This window comes from Lytechinus variegatus, chromosome 7, assembly GCF_018143015.1.
Source record: "Lytechinus variegatus isolate NC3 chromosome 7, Lvar_3.0, whole genome shotgun sequence".
NCBI classification, from domain to species: Eukaryota; Metazoa; Echinodermata; class Echinoidea; order Temnopleuroida; family Toxopneustidae; genus Lytechinus; species Lytechinus variegatus.
In genome coordinates, this window is record NC_054746.1 from 21,705,960 (window position 1) to 21,726,470 (window position 20,511).

Here is a 20,511-nt window from a genome sequence, read left to right on the forward strand (position 1 = left end):
GACAGAATCTGCAAAAATTGTAGTATCATCTGCAAACTGAACTATGCGAATATCTATGAAACCTGAACAATCTGATTCAGGGTAAGGTACTTGAATACCTCTAATCTTTGAATTCTGTTTAACTTTTGCTGCTAAAACTTCTGCCAAAATAATAAACAAAAGGGCAGACAATGGACATCCTTGTCTTACACCCCTGTTAATCGAAAATCTTTTAGATATCCAACCATAATTCATTATTTTACCACTGGCGTTATTATACAAAGTCTTAATCCATTTAATAAACGAATTTTTAAAACCAAGTTCTTCTAGTAAAGTAAATAAGAAATTACGATTAACGGTGTCAAACAAGGAAGATGAAGATGCAGATCATTTTGTTGGATCCTGTGCCTATTTCTTATCTCACAGGGCAGACCTTGCAAAACTGAAAAGAAGGCATATGCATGATGAAATATTACGTCTATATGACCCCTTCAAGAACAACCATTATAGTAGAGTGGTCCTCTTACCAAGCTCTCTTAATCTTCCTTCTTCAGTTTGCTGTCAGCTTGTAACAGATACTCTGCTATTTTTATATAAAATTCATATGAAACGTATCTCTTTCCTGTCCTCAATGAATTGATTATGTAATTTAATGTACTGGATGGATGGATTACGACATACTGCATTTTGATGCTGATCTCCGATAAAAGCGGAGGAAGAACAAGAAGAAGGTAACAAAAATAGTTTGACAATAAATCAGAAATATATTTATATCATTGAACATATTGTGAGAATATGATAAATCAAAACATGTTACGGGTACTGTGTTGCTATGGTAACGGTGTATTTGTGCAATAAATTGATATTGCAAAACGAACCCCCAATATTCACGAAAAAGCTTGGCACATAATTTTTTTTATATACATCGATGTTGGTTGAAGACGAGCATGACACAAATTCACATATCCGCGTTGTCGTTTTTAATAGCCGTGACCAACCACTTGGGCGGCAGTTATAGTCCAGGATAGGCCCCATAGAAAATTGACTAAACCTTTCATATGATTACGAATCTTAATGATGCCACTCGTGTAACCTTGAGCATTTTCTGCAAATTGGCAAAATCCAATATGGCCGCCAAAATATACCCATGAAAATCATAAAATGGCTATAAAATGCTTGACATTGTGTGGGTGGAGTTAAATACTGTCTGAAGAAATGATTTTTGACAAAATATTTATTTTCTTGATATTCAAAATGGCCGCCATAGGCCCCTGTATAATCTAGTATGTACAATATGAAAGGGAAAACTAATTTTCACAAAAATAAGCACTACGCTGCAAATTGTGATCTATCAACGAAGTAATGTATGAAAATCATTAGTACTAAGGAGATATATCATTGATTATGTCATTATGGGAAAACTGCTGTATTTTGATGTTCAAAATATTCGCCACTGGCCCAATCAGTTTTGTGTACAATGGCAATGGGGGCCAAAAACAAAATGCATATTATTAAGATAAACGAGTTGAATACTGATTAAAAACATAAATGTTAACGAAATATATTATTTAATATGCCATGTATGTAACAAATGCTGCATTTTGAAGTAAAAAATGGCCGCCGTAATACCAAGCCGTACGGGGGCCGTAATGCCCCATATTTATTATCTACAATGCGAATGGAGAAACCAATTTTCACAAGAGTGGGAACCATAAAATGCATGTAATTATGATCTACAAGTAAATAATTGTCTGAAAATTTGTTTTCTAGCTAAACATATCATTTCTATTGTCATGCCTGAGATAAATGTTGTTGTATTGTGAAATTCAAAATTGCCCATACAGTATTATCTGCAATGTAAATGGGGACATATAATTTTGTAAGAATTTGGATTTGCTTGACTATGACATACATTTAATCCTATTGTATATGAGTAAAATATTATTTGGAAACATAATTTTTATGAATTATAGCATTTCTTCTGCCATGTACTGTAGGTGATTATACTGTATTTTGACATTCAAATATTTTGACATTCAAAATAGCCGCTCTAAGCCTTGACTGCATACAAAGATACAGGGAAGCTAATTTTCACAAGAGTGAGAATCATAAAATGCATGTAATTGTGATGTACCCGGGTGATGTACGAGTAAAAATATTGTCTTAAACGTGATTTCTAACTAAATACATCACATATTGGTCATAAAGCTAATAAATGCTGTGCTTTTAAATTCAAAATGGCTGCCATAGGTTCTAAAAGTATTATGTACATTGTAACTTGGGACATATAAGTTTGACGGAATTTTGCTTTGATCGACTATAAATATTGAATATAAATGTGATGTAAGGTGAAATATTGTCTAAAACCACGGTTTCTAGCGAAATATAATCATATCTTGTGTAATTTAGGTGATTACTGCTGCATTTTGAAATTGAAAATGGTCACCACATAGGCCCTTACACTCTAAAAACACTGAGTAAAATTTTATTGGGTAGAAAGGGAACATGCGTGTTTGCCGGGTATTTTTTTACCCAAAATTGGGCTATTTCAACGCAACATTGCGTAAAATTTACAACATATTGGGTATCTTTCTACCCAACCAACATGCATGTTCCCATTTTACCCAATATTGGGTAAACCTTTTTTAGAGTGTATCGCATTATGTACAATTTGAATGGGAACGGATAATTAAAAAAAAAGGGTCATAATAATTATGGCGGCCATTTTTAATCTTGAAATATAGTATTTATCACCTAAATTACATAAGATATGATATATTGTGTTATAAATCATGTTTTCAGACAATATTTTACTCATACAACAATTTAGTCAAACAAAAATAACTCCCCATTCAATACCGTAATGGCCCGAAGCGGCCATTTTTACTTTAAAAATATAGTATTTGTCACCTACCTGACAGAAGAGATTATATTACTTGTTAGAAATTATGCTTTCAGACGATATTTTACTCACACATCACCATTATGTGCATTTATGGTGCTCACTCTTGTGATTATTGGTTTCCCAGTTCGCATTATCCATAATACAGTCAATATCTATGGTGGCCATTTTGAAAGTCAAAAATACAATATTTAACACAAACGTGAAACATGGGGAGTGTTTCATGAAAGGACTTGTCAGACGTTTTATCCGACAAGTCCCATTTTATCTGAGTTACCATAGTAATAGTGCCTCTCAGCCAATCAGAATCAAGGAAAGATACATGTCAGATCTGACAACTTGTCGAACAAAAATGTTCATGAAAAGCTCCCCTGAATGATGTAGTATCCCATTAATTTATTACAAAATACACGCATGTTAGTGCTCACAATTTCTCTGGTCCTTTTTCTCATTACATAATACCGTTAGGATCTTTGGCGGCCATTTTGAATATACAAAAACAACATTTATCACATACATGGATTACTAAATTACATATTTCGTTAACAGTTGTTTTAGTCAATATTCAACTCGTTTACTTTAATGATATGCATTTTAGTGCCCACTTTGGGGATTTTTTGGCCCCCATTGCCATTGTATATAATACTGTTTGGGCCAGTGGCAAATACTTTGAATATCAAAATACAGCTGCTGCAATTTTCCTATATGACATCATAAATGATGTATCTCGTTAGTAATTATGATTTTCATACTTTGCTTCGTTCATAGATCACAATTACTTGCAGTTTAGTGATCATTTTTGTGAAAATTAGTTTTACCTATGGCGTCTATTTTGAATATCAAGAAAATTATTTTTTTGTCAATTTTTTTTTCAGAGAGTATTTCACTCCTGCCACACAAATTCCATGCATTTTATAGCCAATGTGCGGGCACTTTTATGATTTTCATGGGTAATTTGCATATTTTGGCGGCTATATTGGATTTTGCCAATATGCAGAAAGTGCTCAAGGTTACTCGAGTGGCATGATCCAGATCCGTAATCAGCACCCTCATATTAACAAGAAACCATAAAAAATATTGTACAGTGCGTCCCAGAAAAAACGAAACCGAGATTTAGCTATCATTTATCATAACTTAATCATAAATAAAATAGACAAATGACCTATCAATTTAAAGCTTAGAATCTCTTCTTTCTTCTGATATTACTTACATTATTTCTCATTCACGCATGAGTGAGCAAATACAATTTGAAGAAAGGATATCAAAAATTCATTTGCGGGGGTATCTGGGTTTCAAAAGAAAATCACATTTTTGAAAAGTTCAATATCTCCTCTTTAATTTGATACCTAAATTACAGAAAATGGTCAGGAAATAACAAAATTCTGGTCATTTAAAATAAGGCTTAAATTTCAATAAATTTCATAAAATGAAGAGGTTCTCCAGGCTGGCTTTCAAACTCACTCAACACTCCGTTTTGTTGACGATCAGCCATGCATTAAATCTTTTGTTCACCATGCGAAAGCTTCTGTGGGAAACCGGTGAAAACACGTTTATCTCATAAAATTATGGAAATACAAGCCTTATTTCAAATGACCAGAACTTTTTTATTTCTTGACCATTTTCTGTAATTTAGGTACCAAATTAAAGAGCAGATATTGAACTTTTCAGAAATGTGGTTTTCTTTTTGAAACCCAGATACCCCCGCCAAATAAGTTTTTGGTATCCTTTCTTCCAATTGTTTTTGCTCACTCATGCGTGAATAAGAAATAACCTAAGTAATATCAGATGAAAGAGGAGATTCTAAGCTTTAAATTGGTAGGTCATTTGTCTATTCTATTTATGATAAAGTTATGATAAATGATTGCTAAATCTCGGTTTCGTTTATTCTGGGACGCACTGTATATATGAAAAAAAGGTTATGCCTCTTATATCCTGGACTATTACACTGTATTCATGGTATATGAGCACAATGGATGAGTAAAGAGCATGGAGGATCATGATCAAGGTATGTGTCATCAATGCCCTGCACATTAAATTTTGGTAAATCTAACAAAAATGTATAGTTGCCCCCAAATTAGCTGTAAAATATTAATAAAGGCACCTTTTGATAATCAGGGGCCCGTCTTACAAAGAGTTGCAATTGATCCGATCAATCACAACTATGGAAAGCCAGCAACGTCAACATATACAATGCATGTTTGCTCATTTTTTTTCTAGATAATATGTAAATATATCCATAATTTCGTTGATTTCTTGACAGTTCGGTGTGTTCTCCTTTGTTTACAAAGGACATTTTGCACATTTCCTGTAGAAAAATTATGACACTCATGGATTTCCATAGAGTTATGATTGATTGGATCAATCATAACTCTTTGTAAGACGGGGCCCTGGTATGCATTTACCAAAAGTTTAATGTGCGGTAATAAGCCCCATGATGACTGAAATGATACCCTAGCTATAAACGCAACTCAAGAAAGCTTCTTTTCTGCTTTGATTACAAAGATTTCTTTTACAAAAAATGAAAAAAAAAAAACATTTCCCTTCACTTTTAGCATTTAGATAGTTTGAATACATACGACATGTGCCAGTATACCTATCATGCTGAATTGTAATGAAACGAATCTCACTTAATTTGATTAATAATTAATGATTAATTAATTAGCGCCTATTAATATGGCGGCTTATAGCTACAGCCGGGGTTATGATACAAAGTATCAATGCGCAGTTGAGTATATGCACATAGTAAATGTGCTATATAAATGGACATATTATTATTATTATTATTACTAATATATCTCACTGTCATAATTATGCATACAAAGTGGTAACTGGAGCTTACAACATTATTTAGAGAGAGGTTTTTAAACGCGTTTTCATGGTCAGGCACTCGGTAAAGTCAGAGCACTTGTATTAAAAAGTTAATAATTGATCTGATTTTTTACTTTCAATATCTTAAATTTGAATACGTCATTTCTCTTTTTATACATGTGTATATATTTCCATCAATTAATTGGAAATCTATGGAAAATATATCATGCATTAAAATTTATTGATGTATTACTGATACATACGATATACTGTTAGAAATATTTTTATGTTATCACTGCATGTATTGTAAAACAAAATGTTCATGTCAAGTGAATGTTTTAAGCCCCAAATACCTGCGTTTGTCCCTAAAATGACTATGAACAGCTAATTATTAATAAGACGTCTGTGTAAATATGAATTTTAAAATGCGTTTTTCTCAAATTATACCTGCTTTACATAATGGTGTTAAAAGTTATTGCTACATCGGATCGTCCTAGGATTCGCAGATTTAATCTTATAACATAAATACATAACGACAATACATGGTTATCTGTTACTGTTTGCATACTAACTACATAAATTTTAATTATTGTTTGATATTTCACAATTTTTTTTTTCTCCAAAGAATGACTCATTTTTTCACATGCCTGGCAAATTCACTAAATCAAGGGGAAAAAATGTTTAAAATGTTACAATATTTTTAATAAATGAAGATTTTAAATTGGATAATTTAACCAAATTTCCCCAATCTTGAATAGGTTGCAGATCTGTTTCTGTTTCTGATCGGAGCTAACATGCCCCAGTAACATGTACCTCGTTCCTGCATTATTTTCAAAACTGTCATATATCAATAAAATTTAGTTGTTCCTTGCTTCTAAATTTTCTAGAATATAAAGCCGGCAGTCATTATTTTGTAAAGTTGATAATTAAGTTTATTTAACATTCTATACCCCAGACACCGGTTCCTTCATGCACCCCTTTAACTTCAAACTTAATGTAAATTGCAAAACGAAAAAAAAACACGCAAAGAATATTTAACAATAATAATTTTTAAAAACAGCAAGGAACAACAAAGGAGTTCAAATAATATGAGCTGCAGCAAATACTGTCCATATACTTGCCAACACTGATGAATGAAAAAGCAGGAAATCGAAGGAGCGGAGTGACAGACGAATTGATGCCTACAATATCCTACATTTTCTTTGGTCTCCTGCATGCGTATGTTCACATAATTGTCATTTCCAACCTCATGAATATGTACATGACTGTATATCTATATGCACTCCAGTTTTAAACTATAAGCTCACTACCAGCCCGAAACTAGAAAGCTGAGGATTCCAGAAGGCTACTTGTTCGCACTGTTGGCTCCAAGTTGCCCCTGCATCGCACGCATGAACTGTTGTGAATGCCGACTGAATATTTTTTTTTTAATTCTCCACTCAAGCTTCTGTGTATTACAATTGATGTATGCCCTCTTTTTCATATTTAAACTCTCTTGCATACCGAACTACAATTACGTTTCACAATTGTTTAGTATAAAAATGTCTACCCAATCTTTAGAACGTACATTTTTTGCATGCCCTCTTCATCTCAATTTCTGAATTAAGGTTTCCCTTTTCTTAGCATGTAAATTTTACCACGGTTTCACATGGGAGAACTGGTTTGACATGTTTGCAGGACGAGTGCAAGTTATATATCTTCACGACTTCACCTTATTAAAATTCCATAAAGCCCAGGTTACACCGGAACCGAATCAGCTGCGAATCCATCCGAATACCCCGCCGAATACACGAATTTGGGTGGATCCAGAAGTATTCTGTCACTTCTCCCTCCGCGAATGCGAGAAAATTCGGGAGGGATTGGGCTCAATAAATCAAAACAATAAATCAAATCAAATATTCGTTCCGATTCCGGTCTACAAACGGGTCGTCATTCGACTGTATAATTGGAACAATCAGGAAACATTCGGCTTGATTCTGGCCACTATTCGGGTGGCATTCGGTTTAATTGCAGATATTTTGAATTGTAGAATATAGCATTTATCATCTAAATAACACCAAAAATATATTTCGTTAGAAATCATATTTTCCGACAATATTTCACTCATACAACACTATTTTTAGTCAAGCTAAACCAACTTCTGTTGAAATGATTTATCACATACATTGCATATTATTTAGATAATAAATTTCGTTCACAAAAGTATTTTTTAAAGTCAGTATTCAACTTGTTTATCTTCATAACATGCATTTTAGTACTCACCCTTTAGTTTTAGTGCTTCCCCCATTCACATTGTACATAATAGTGTTATGGCGTTTGGAGGCCATTTTGAATATAAAAATACATCATTTATCACATACATGACAACACAAATTATTAGAGCTATCACGTTCTCAGACATTACTTCACGCATAGATCACAATTACTTGCATGTTAGTGCTCACTTTTGTAAAAATTTATTTTCCCCATTCAAACTTAATAGGGTATACAGGGGTCTACGGCGGCCATTTTGAATATCAAGAAAATATATATTTTTTTTTTCATTTTTTTCAGATAGTATGTCACTCCTGCAACATGTATTTTATAGCCAATGTAGTGGGTAATTTTATGGGTCAATTTGCATAACTTTGGCGGCTATATTGAATTTTAATGATTTACGGAAAATTCTCAAGGTTACACAAGTGGCGTTATTCAGATTCGGAATCAATACCCTCGAATTGACAAGAAACCATAATATATAAAAATATAAAATATGAAAAACAAGGTTATGTCTCTTCTTACCTGTACTATTATTTGCTATCCTCTATACGTGTACTGTCGTCATCATTGTAATCGATTCTTGGGCTGTTGTTATTCTTGCAGTGCTTGACAAAGAATATCTCGCCTTTTGATTCGGGCATGTGTTTCATGTTTATAGAGGACAATGATTGGAATCAATACACATTGTGCTATTCTCATTTTTTTATATAAATAAAAGAATAATGAAAAAAAAAATGACACCCACGCTATGAGACAAATTCAAGTTATGGATAACAATTATTTTTACGAATTACAAAATTCGTTTTTGTATTCATAATTGTCTTTTTATACTTTTTTCATTAAAACCGTCGCAGACAAAATATAAATTTATATATACATAAGAAAAATATGTATACATGATAGGATATGTGAGAGGAAATTATTCGGCCTATTAATATATCTATAAAATCATATTGGGATTGACTGCAATTAGTGGCGTAGCTAGGATTTGTTGATATTTTGTAGAGGGTCTTCACAGTAAAAACGCTGTTTACTATAATGAACCTTACAGATTTTGTCCAACCGTTTAAACAATCATGTTTAATTTCTTAAAGATTAGATATTGAAAATTAAACTTGGTTGCTTAAGATTTAAACCGTTTAAACAATTACTGTAAGTTTCGTATAGTAAACAGCGTTGTAAAATTCTTTTTACTGTGTAGAGTGTATATAAGTTGGGTTTTTTAGGGTGGGGCATGGGAGGGCAAGGCAAAATTATTAACCTCCTAAAGGGAAATGTACAAGCCTTTAAGTTGAGTAAATCTAGGGACTGTTGTTTAGATTGATAATAATGGTTTTCATAACTTTCTTCCCTCAATTTATAAATGATTTGTATATACAGATTATCAAGCAAATGGAATATTATGAAGAAATGTGAAATTGAAGTGAATGTTGGTTTGTTAATCAGGGGCCGTGGAAGCGGGGGGGGGGGGGGTCTACAGCCCCCACTTTTTTCCAAAACCGTGTACAAAAACGTAAAAGTGACCATTATGATTGTGATTTTTTTTGCATAGTCAGCCCTCCCCCGCCCCCTGTGTTTTAACTGAAGTGTAATTCTTTGTGATCAATTCAGAATAAAATGTTACGAAAAGGGTGTATGCGTTTATGTGTATGTGCATGGATGGCAGGGACAGGTCCAGGATTTTCAGAGAGTGGGCGTATTGTCCAGAAAATTCAACAAGCAAAAAAAATCACTTTCGATTGATGGTTATCAAGGTTTTGATAAAGGCCTGCACGACATTTTCCACTGAAAGGGGGGGGGGGCATGGATCGGATGTGCTACTCCCCCTGGATTCACCGCTGACGGGTCGGGTGAGTCAAGCATCGAATTCGAAATATTGGGTTCAAGAATTAATAGATTTGTTTATGGTAAATCACTCGTTCCTTTTGGAACAGAGCAATCAATAGCTATTTATTTTATATGTCTAACAGCGCCATCTATGTCCAATTAAAAAAGTTAATGGATGGACCTTTGACATAAATTATCTTACCTCGGTGTGTTTTATTTGGGGAAAATGTATGCGTAATTTAAGAGGGAGTCAATCGTTTAAAATCCATTGTTTTTTATGATAATAATCTTCCTCTAATTAACCTTTGAAATAATCTTTTATCCCTTTTAAAATTTATTTCTTTTACAATTATTATGTGCAAAAGAGATTATTTCTATTCTATTCAGGGAAAAAAGTCATCCCTTACAAAGTTTTTTTTCTTTGTTATTTTGTCGTTTGAGATGGGGTTTTTTCCCTCTGCTTTCACATTGTTATAGAAGAGAAATTTGGCAGTTTAATTTCATTTGTAATCATTTAAAAAAAGATTTGTAATCTCATTGATATATTTATTTGTTTGATTGTTTATTGATTGTATACATGCAAAGAATCTTTATTTATATGAATTGTGATTGTAAACTTTGATTTGAAAGAGGAAGAAAATAAAATATTATTCAAAAAAAAAATTAAGTTTACCCCTGATACTAGTATTCCAGAGATACATTTCACAAAACCTGTTATGTTCTCATAATGTTCAGTTTTCGGATCTATATAATTATGACACATTTTATATCAGTAAAAATGTCTGCTTTTTAATGTTGTTGCTGCTGCAAATCTGAAGCATGTTTGTTGAAAGCATATTCTGATATACAGCATTCAGCCAACAAAAAACAAAGACCAGGGAAACTGTTCATTTGTAAATGATCAGATACGCCTTAGTAGTCTCTATTTTCAAATTATATACATGTTCTCAACGAAAGGGTAGTCCAGTCTGTAATATGATTTTAACAGATAAAGAAAAATCAGACAAACAAAACACTGAAAAAATTGATTAAAATCGGATGAGGAATAACAAAGCTATGGCCTTTTAAATATTTGCATTTTTCCGGTGTATGTTATAGGCATGTCTTCATGATCATTCAGTGAGCAAACCGATGATGTCATCATCAATTGTTCTTTTGTATTTCGTAATATGAAATTAGGCTTAATCCAAGAATCAAATAAATGGACTGACTGATCTAGTGCATTAGATATTCATTGCTGCACCTTATTTCATTATATGGCAAGTATCATTCACAGATAAATGACAAAATGTAACAATCATGATTTCATGTAACAACATTTTAAAAAAGGGGAAAGTGGGGATGTGACATCATCAGCCCACCTAATGAAAATTCATACATATAGCTTTTCACTATACAGAATGTTAAATCTATAAAATTCAACAACTTTGTTATTTGTTATCAGATTTAGATGAAATTTTCAGCATTTTGCTCTGTGAACTCTACTCTACTTATTTAGATATAGATATTTTCAGCACAGAGTACCCATAACCATTAGTAGAATCCAGTTCGATCAAGTGTTCTTTTCAATATTTTTTTATTTCAGTCAAACATTTTGAGGAGGCAGACATGGCGTATGTGGCAAAATTTCTACAAATCTGCGAGAGAGCGGAGTGAGATAGCAAAAGTTATATCTTTATATTTTATTACAAAGATCCAATTTCGTGATAGAGTTTGACATAACACTATTATCTCAGACCATTTCTTTTTCCTTTGTCTCTTATTTATTCTTGGTAATGAAACTTTTAGGTGGCCCATGGCCCCCTGCCCCCATTTTTACGCCAGTGACTGGGATCAAGATATTTTATCAGATAGTAGTCTACCCAAACGTCATTTTAATCCAAGTATAATTGAATTAAAAAAAATCAAATGACCATTAGAATCAGTGTAATGAAAGTCGCGTCGATTGAATTCCCATTAAAGTAAAAAAAATTATGCAAATCAACATTATAGTACAAATCATAAGAATATGAATACAGTGTCAAAACTATGATTATGATTTGTAACATTTTCGTTGAGCGTTTAATTGGTATTTGATAATGATAATTAATATTTTTTTCTAAAATTCACAACTTCATCAATTTCTATGAATATAATTATTTCAATCCCCCGTCTCTCTCTCTCTCTCTTACCCCCCCCCCCCCCCCTCTCTCCCTCTCTCTCTCTCTCCCTTCTCTCCCATGTATGTTCTCGTCTCTATTCCAACGTGGATGGAATTAAGGACATAAGAGGCGATGCCTGATCCTTGTTAATATTATCATTTTTCGTTCAATTCAGTCATTCTTCATTTCGATGTTTATGTCATTATCGAAATAATTGAAATGTGAAGTCATTTAATCTGTTTTAATGACATCGGGTAATTGTCGTTTCCGTACAAATGTGTGCTACATTTTTTTTAAGATGGCGTCACTGAAATAAGAAACTCCTTTAGGCATGGTAATCTCTTTGATGATGTCAACATGTAATTTGCCTTCTATTTTCATTGCTAATTGTCTCATTATTTGATAAAAGTCGATTTCTTGGTGGTTTCATGAAAAAATAATGCACAGATAGATGGGCATGGTAAGATAGAGAATTCCTGTGAACTTGTTTTCTCTATGACTTCTTTTTATCACAGACAATCCGCTTTTAAGTCTTTGTATCAGACTATACATATTGGAACATTAAGGTGTCAAAGTTTTGCCTCAATTTCAAAAAAAAAAATAAAGACAATTTGCAATTTGGCTTTTCGCCCATGTTGGGATTCGAACCCTCCTCAGCATGACGCACGTTGCACAATCTAGTCGTGACACCGGGAAGAAATGCAGAGATGGCGATTACCGTTGCGGAATATTCATCAGATGAGAAATGACAAAGAGAACAGTTGAACCCAATGTTTTCTTGCGTAAGAAAACATTGAGAACAGTTGAACCCAATGTTTTCTTACGAAACAAAACATGTTAACAAACGTTATTTTTCGCTCAATCGTCACAATTGGGAAGTAAACACGGAATTCGCATTAGAACACATCTCATTAATAACTCTGGCATGTCTGGAAATGTCATATGAAAACAATCTGGGGTTTCTTGCTCCGACTGCATGGTGTTTTCCTTTTTTAAAGTGTTTCTCCGGAAAAGAAGGGGTATAAGTGTTAATTGGTAAGAGTGCCACAGAACCCACTCTAACATGGATTTTGATGGGTTTGACTTCAAGGCCCCCATTTCGATGCTCAATTTCTCAGGAATGACGCAGGGGCAGTGATCCGGGTGGGGGTGCCCCCCCCCACTTTTTCTGTTTTTACACAAGATGCCTCCTAACGAGCGTGCGCTGTGCACCTTTCATACTTGAGAAGGACCCGTTTTTATGCCGTTAGCAAGTTCCCCTTTGCCTTATATTTTCACCTGAGAAGGACCAATTTGATAACGAGTGCCTCTTTGATATAAAAAAAAAACAATTTTCTCATCATAATGTACTTCTTATGAAGGGAAAAACTTGTAAGAATAATCCTAAGTGCCTTAAGTTTCATGAATCATATGAGTGGGGAAGATAAGCAGTGGCGTACATAATAGGGGTAAGCTTGGAAGGCTCTTGCCCCCTCCCCAAACTTTTCACAATCAAGAAAAAAAGGGAAAGGAAAGAATAAGGAATAGAGAAGAGCGAAATACATAACTTTCTGAATATAAGTTGTCGAAATCTATCACTACATTGGATTTTCGTCATAAAAATGTCAATTTTTTGCTCGCTCGCTTCGCTCACACGCAACTTACGTGATGCAACATAACTAGCATCCTCATTTTTTTGGCTCATTACGCCACTGTTTCCCCTTTGTTTTAAGATAGTGCACTTTTCGAACGAAAAGGTGCCCTTTTTCCCGATGCACCCCCCCCCCTCACTTTCAACTTTGCTCCGCCGCCCCTGGAATGACAGGATGATTTATCATCATTTTCTCATTTCTCATAACATGCATGATGTATGGTCAGATATTACTTGTATAATAAGGCCACTATGTCACCATACAATCAAGACAATTGTGAACAAAACGGCTTTATTCATTGGCTCTTGACCCTTCGTCTACAAAAATAGACCAAAAAATAAATAGATAAAAAAAGGCTTTTCTTTTTGGTGCTTAACGTGACGCGTGATTTAAGTTACATTATGTAGATCCAGGAATAGAACGAACGTGGAGGTAAACCATTCAAAGATTAATTCTTTTCTCAAACGCGATCGGGTAAAGAAAAGATAGATTACGTCTCCGAAAACTATCGAATTTTGAAAAGAAATGGCTCGACCAACCTCATAGTTAGGCGTTTCAAGATCTTAACATTGTTCTCCGCGAACTATTCTTAGAATGCGTTCATTAATTTACTGTGCAATCAAGTTTGAAATTAAATCCCAAAATAGAAAGCGTAGATTCTAAACACTGAAAATAGATACACCCAGTGGAGGACGTCATCTTGAGATCGGGATCGTTACCTCCGGTACAGAGAGTTTGAGCATAACTCTTCTCCTCTTCTACTAAAATGAAAAAAAAAACTTTCACCATTGCTTACTGATGCTCGAAACACAATCCTATGTTAACTTCAACAAATTTAGATTTAATTTTCACTTTTTTGTTTGGTTACTTTGATTTTGTACTAATTTCTCAATTTGTTGGGCAAATTAAGACTGACCCTACAATATTTTTTTTTCGAATCGTGAAGTATTAGTTATATGATTGGAATGCACCGGGATGTATCGATATGGGGTTGGGGTGGGGCAAGACAGCCTAAAAGTAATAATCTTTATCCTCAATTGAATAATATTTGTAGAGAGTTAGATGATTCTTCTTTGAAAACATTCATATTATCAATCTGATTTGACTCAGACATATCGGAACACTCTTATTATTAAGATGAACCTACTTTCATTTACTTTGAATGCATTTTGTTTAATCAACATTTTTTTTTTTCTGAGGGTGAAGCTAGGCAGTACTGAGTTAAAAATGTGGAGATGGGGGTGGTCGGTCGGGGTGACTGTCGCAAGCGAGCGGGAAAAAAATTGACACTCGTTATAAAAAGTTTATATTTTGTGATAGACTCTGACAATGTATTTAGAAAATGATATCATAATCCATTGCTTTTCCCTTCCATTCCTTCATGTATTTAAGATTTTTTTGTGGTGGAATGTTTTGGAAATATGGCCCTCAAGCCCCCCCCCCCCTCCCATCTATAGGCTACACTAGTGATGGCGGTATACTCAGCTATATTGCTCTTACACGTATAAAGTAATAACGATAAAATGAGAGAACGGTAATGAATTAAGACATGGTTAACATGTCCCTGATATATGTATGTTTTATTCAAGACATTGGAGTTGCGGTCAATGCGATCGAATTTACTGCCTTAGAAAGTGTTCGGATGAACCCGGGGGATGAACATATCTATATAATAAGTAGGGCACGCTGATTTTCATAACATGACCTCCTCCTCCCCAATGCATGGCGATTAACATGAACGTGATGATAGGATGCCGTTGCTTGGCAACACACGCTATGAGGGGGGGAGGGCTGGCTGATAAGGTTCGGTTCATAAACGGTCTGACCGGAGTGTGTTTAAAGAGCAGTGAGGAACCCTTTACTTTTACGATGTTTTCGTTCGATTTTACGAGCTGTCTCATGATTCTTCTATGTGTATATACATCATGTGTAGACTACTCAGACTAATCACACGGCTTAACTTAGTCATAAATGTCCTGTATGAACCTGAAATACAGCGTTATTATTTTCGTTATTTTTTATCAGCTCAAAGAAAACAACTAAAAAACAAACAACGAAATAAAATACGTGCATGATCCCCCATTAATGAAAGTGAAAATGAATTAAGAAACTATCTGCATGCCGCAAAGAAGTCAACAGTATTTATAGTCTTACGTGGCAACTATTAAGATTAAACAATTTTTGTATCTAAAAAATATCAATCCTAAACACAATTTTATTGAGTGTCGATCGACAAGGCGCCTTAAACATTTCGGCCTTCACACACCCATATTGCCTCATCTGTCTAATAGTATCCATATCCTATATGGTATTGTTATTCCATGCATATTCACTTATCATATTGTGCCTGTCTATTTTTCAATAAAAAAGATGTGAAATGAAAAATCGAATTACATTAAAAATACATTTTCTCTCTTTTAAAATTTGTCTTGAGGGGTTTTATTTCTTAAATATTTTTTAAGATGGTGTAGCTCACAAATTTTGGAAATGGTTCATATTCAGACCTAAAACGGGACATTTTAAACACCTTCCGTAATCATAAAGGATGCTTACCTCACTAAACAAAGTAAATGCGAACGCAAAGAGCGAACTGATGATACTGATCGGAAAAAATGAACGTTTTAAAAAATATTTGACATATAGGAAATTATGAAGATGTTACTAAAAGTAATTACGAATGCAAAGCTCCCTTGAAATGACCTTTGGTTATAGAAAAAATCATGAAGCGTAAAAAAATAGGCCTAATGCGAGCGCAAAGCGCGAGCTGAAATCATTTACATATTGACGCCAAAAAAGCGGTCTTTGTTAAAGAATATTTATGTGTTACTAGTACTTATCAAATAATACAAGAGTGAAACGCGGCCTGAAAGTTGTTGATGTTCAGACCTGAAAATGAAGTTTATAAGCACATTTTAAATCACAAACAGTTTCCATGTCTCACTAAATACATGTAGATACAAGCGCGAAGCGAGAGTTGAAATTTGATACAGGCCAAACTGACCAGAAAATGAATATTTGACATAATATAAAGAAAATATGAAGGTCGGGTACGTATGTCAGTAAATAAATTATGCGAGCAAAATGCTCGAGTTGAAATATTATATGAGTTAAAGGGGAATCCAGCCTTGGCCATAAAATGTTGTGTTGGGAAGGAGAAAAATAAATTAAACAGAATGGTGAAAGTTTGAAAGAAATTGGACAAGCAATAAGAAAGTTATAGCTTTCTTAAAAATTGAGATCACTAATACTATGTAGATTTCAAATTGGCAACTGGGTAAGTAAATTATGACAAGGGGCAAGGACAACTTTCCCATTGGCCATGTACATGTACTTTATTATTAGGGATTTGTGGTTTTCTCCTAAGTACCCATTCCCCTGGGGCAGTAATCTAAATATAACCCATGTAGTATATTGTTTTATGTCCTCATGAAAGAAAAATATAATTTGAAATAAAACTTTTGGGGAAAATGACATTTTAGCCATAATATGTATTGGAGTACATGGAAGAGTAGTCCTTGCCTTACATCACTATGACATCCCATATGGGGCCAATTTGAAATCTCAGTGGGTATAGTGATTACCAATATTTACAACTTTTAAAAATTCATATCTTTCTTTTTGGTTGTCCAATATTGTTCAAACTTTCACCTATCAACTTGTCTGATTTTCTTTTCCTTATAAAAACAAGTTTTTATTGGGTTGGATTCCCCTTTAAAGACCGTAAGAGCTAACATTTCATGCACAGAAGGCTTACCTATTACTATATACGACGAATAGAAAGCTGCATTTTTTTTTATATACTGACAGGTAAAAGTAACATTTCTAGAAATTCAAGAGGATACTTATCTCACAAATTATAAAAAATGTGAGCGCGAAGCGTGATAATCTCTTATTAACATTCATATTTATTTATTTATTCAAATATATTTATTCAGGATGACAAGATCAGTTAAAAAACTATTTTACATCATGGTCCTGACATTAAAAACATAAATACATGTAAATTGATAATATATTTAAGATGAGATAAAAATCAAAGTAATATCTTAAAAATTGTGCTTAAAGTGATACAATGTAATACAAGAAAATCTTCAATATGTTTTACAAAGTAATAAAATAAATGTAATTAAATTTAAGTATTTAACAACGAATTAAAGTACACACTTCAGAGACGAAGTTTATGAATTAACATAACTATATAAAAATCGATGAAACTAATAATAAAACATATTCATAAGTTGAACACTGATATGAGATAGAAATTATAAAAAAGTGATATAATTTTCATAAAAGTATGAGAATACATAAAAAATTGTGTTTCATGTATTTATGTATCAAACTGAATTATAAATATTAAAAAAAATAATACTTAATTGTAACGAATTAAGACAAAGATATAGGTACTTAAAAAAAAGAGAAAACAATGTTTGGATCGAAGTGTATTTGAACAAAATGGTATGTAAAATGTACATGAAACTGCATATCGGGGTTTGGGTTACAATTCCTTTCATTAAATAATTATTACTCAGGTAATGTAGTACATATGAATTGCACATCAGATTTTTTAAAATTAATTTCTTGTATTTAAATTTAAAATTATCGAGTGATGTTGCATTTTGGAGGCTGGGTGGAAGCTCGTTCCATATTTTAGCACCAGTATATTTAAATCATTGTTTGAATAATTCCAGCTTAGGTTTAGGTATTATTACATTTATAGAATCTTCGTTTCTTGTGTTAAATCCATGGCGGTCACAATACATCTCAATTTCATTACATAATCGTCCAGGAGCAGTGCCATTAATGCATTTGTACATAAGTGTTGCAAGAAAGTAGTTGTGTCTTCAAACTAATTGGGGACACAGTCTATTGGGTCCCTCACCCTTTTTTTATTGGGGGGGAGGAGGTATATCTTCTGCATGTCCACCCTAATGTAACGCCATGACCATGTTTGTTCCCTCTTCACTTTTCTTCTCTTTTATCTTACCAGCAATATTTCTACCCCACAACTTTATTCCAGTCTCTCCTCTGACCAGTTTCTCGGATGATTTGCCCTCTGTCGTCACTTTGCTCATCCTCTCGACCTTATCATTTTGTTTTATCCGCCCCTTTATCATGTTCATTATGCCAGATCGGTTCTACACGAGAAAATTGTTTTACCGATATAGACAGTCATTATACAAATCCGAAAAGTGTGCAAATGAGACAAACTTTATAAATGTATATTGTCTATTTATTCGAGGAATACATCTAATCGTCTCTGTCGGCGTCATTTCGTGCTAGCGACAACCATTCATTATATCGGTGACTAAAACCAGACGATCTATCAAATCAATTTCTCGATAAAGTTATATTTGAAGCATGTCACTGTGACGGATAAACATTTATCCGTTAATATTATTCTCAACATCTGCCAAAATGTATTATTATAGCGACATATCTATATCCTAAATTTCCTGACATGACTAACAAAAATAAGGATAACGTGAAACAAATTTCTTTTCCATATTACAATTTTGAAAAAAGGGCAAAATAAGTTGGTTTCTTTTCGATTTGATCAGGACTATATAGGCAAAAAATGCATAAACAAAGAAAATCTTTCGCATGGATGCATTTTAGTTGGGGCTGCACCACAATTGACTCCATATAGACTTCGATCTGTCATTATAGACTAATCGATATTCCTTTAATCAGATGAACTCAATAAGACTGCATATACATGCTTTATTGACTATCCCATCCAGAATCAGTATTGACTCGCAAAGAAAATAATAAGACTACACAGGCAAGCCATGACACAAAATCCATGATGCGTACGCCTACATGAAAATGGGCAACGAAACATAATAAATAATTGATGGATTTGGGATGCCCATTATATCTTTGAAGTAAAAAAACTATTCACCAAAGTTTTTATAAGCCTATATATATAATAAATAATTATATATATATATATATATATATATATATACATATATATATACATATATATATACATATATATATATATACATATATATATATATATATATATATATACAATATATATATATATATATATATGTATATATATATATATTATATATATATATATATATATATATATATATATATATATATATATATATATATATATACATATATATATATTTATATATATATATATGTGAAGCTATACATGTACAACAGCTTTGGCAACTCTTTTTATTTCAAATATTGTGTAAAGAAATGGATGAAGAGAACAATGGTAGGCGTAGCTTAAATCAAGGTTCCCAGAGCTATCTACCCTTTGGAAAAATTGGTGATGCCGAAAAAATGTCTCTGCCGGAATCGAACTCGGGCCCCCAGCTTTGAACGCCGGTGCCTTAACCACTAGACCACAGAGACGGGTTAGTGGCTAGGCGACCCTGATCCAATTGACCGTCAGATAGACAGATTTACGACACCATACCAATTATAATTTCCTTTGTCGGGTGAAGTTGGGTTTTGAACAATGACATATATATATATATATATAATATATATATATATATATATATATATATATATATATATATATATATATATTCCCCATTCTCTTAGTCACTGGCGATTAGTTGGGAGGGGTCTGGGAGCACATGGACTTCAACAGATTTCACAACCAAGACAACTAAGAAAGAGGAGCAAAGGAAATTAAATAAAGCCTTGCGAAAATAGGATAATATTTAAAAGATATGTAACAATCTGTCACAAAATTAGATTTTCATTTTTTTAGGTTGAAAATTTAGAAAAAAAAAAATCATCCGGGATGTTGGTCGGTTCTCCAGATTCTATGTTGTTGAAATCCGATCACCCTATGACGTGTAGGATGTAGCTATTAAAGTGATTTTTACCGCTTATGCTGCATAAAAACTATTTCAAGGAGGGTTGCTTCCCAGAAAGTCTGTAGGTTCTGTAGGACTGATCGAACAGAGTCAATCAGACCCCC

General features: G+C 33.3%; 1 protein-coding gene across 3 annotated transcripts in view; it reads right to left on the reverse strand.

The window, feature by feature from the left end:
• LOC121418741 (alpha-(1,6)-fucosyltransferase-like) overlaps window positions 1-7,088 on the reverse strand; it is a 31,983-nt gene extending 24,895 nt beyond the window's left edge. Inside the window, exon 1 of one of the 3 annotated variants that reach the window (XM_041612818.1) lies at window positions 6,811-7,088. The gene's annotated coding sequence lies outside the window, so the exon portion shown is untranslated. The remainder of the gene's footprint in view (window positions 1-6,810) is intronic. The other 2 variants (XM_041612819.1, XM_041612817.1) reach the window with 2 other exon arrangements.
• Between the last annotated feature and the right edge of the window lie 13,423 nt (window positions 7,089-20,511).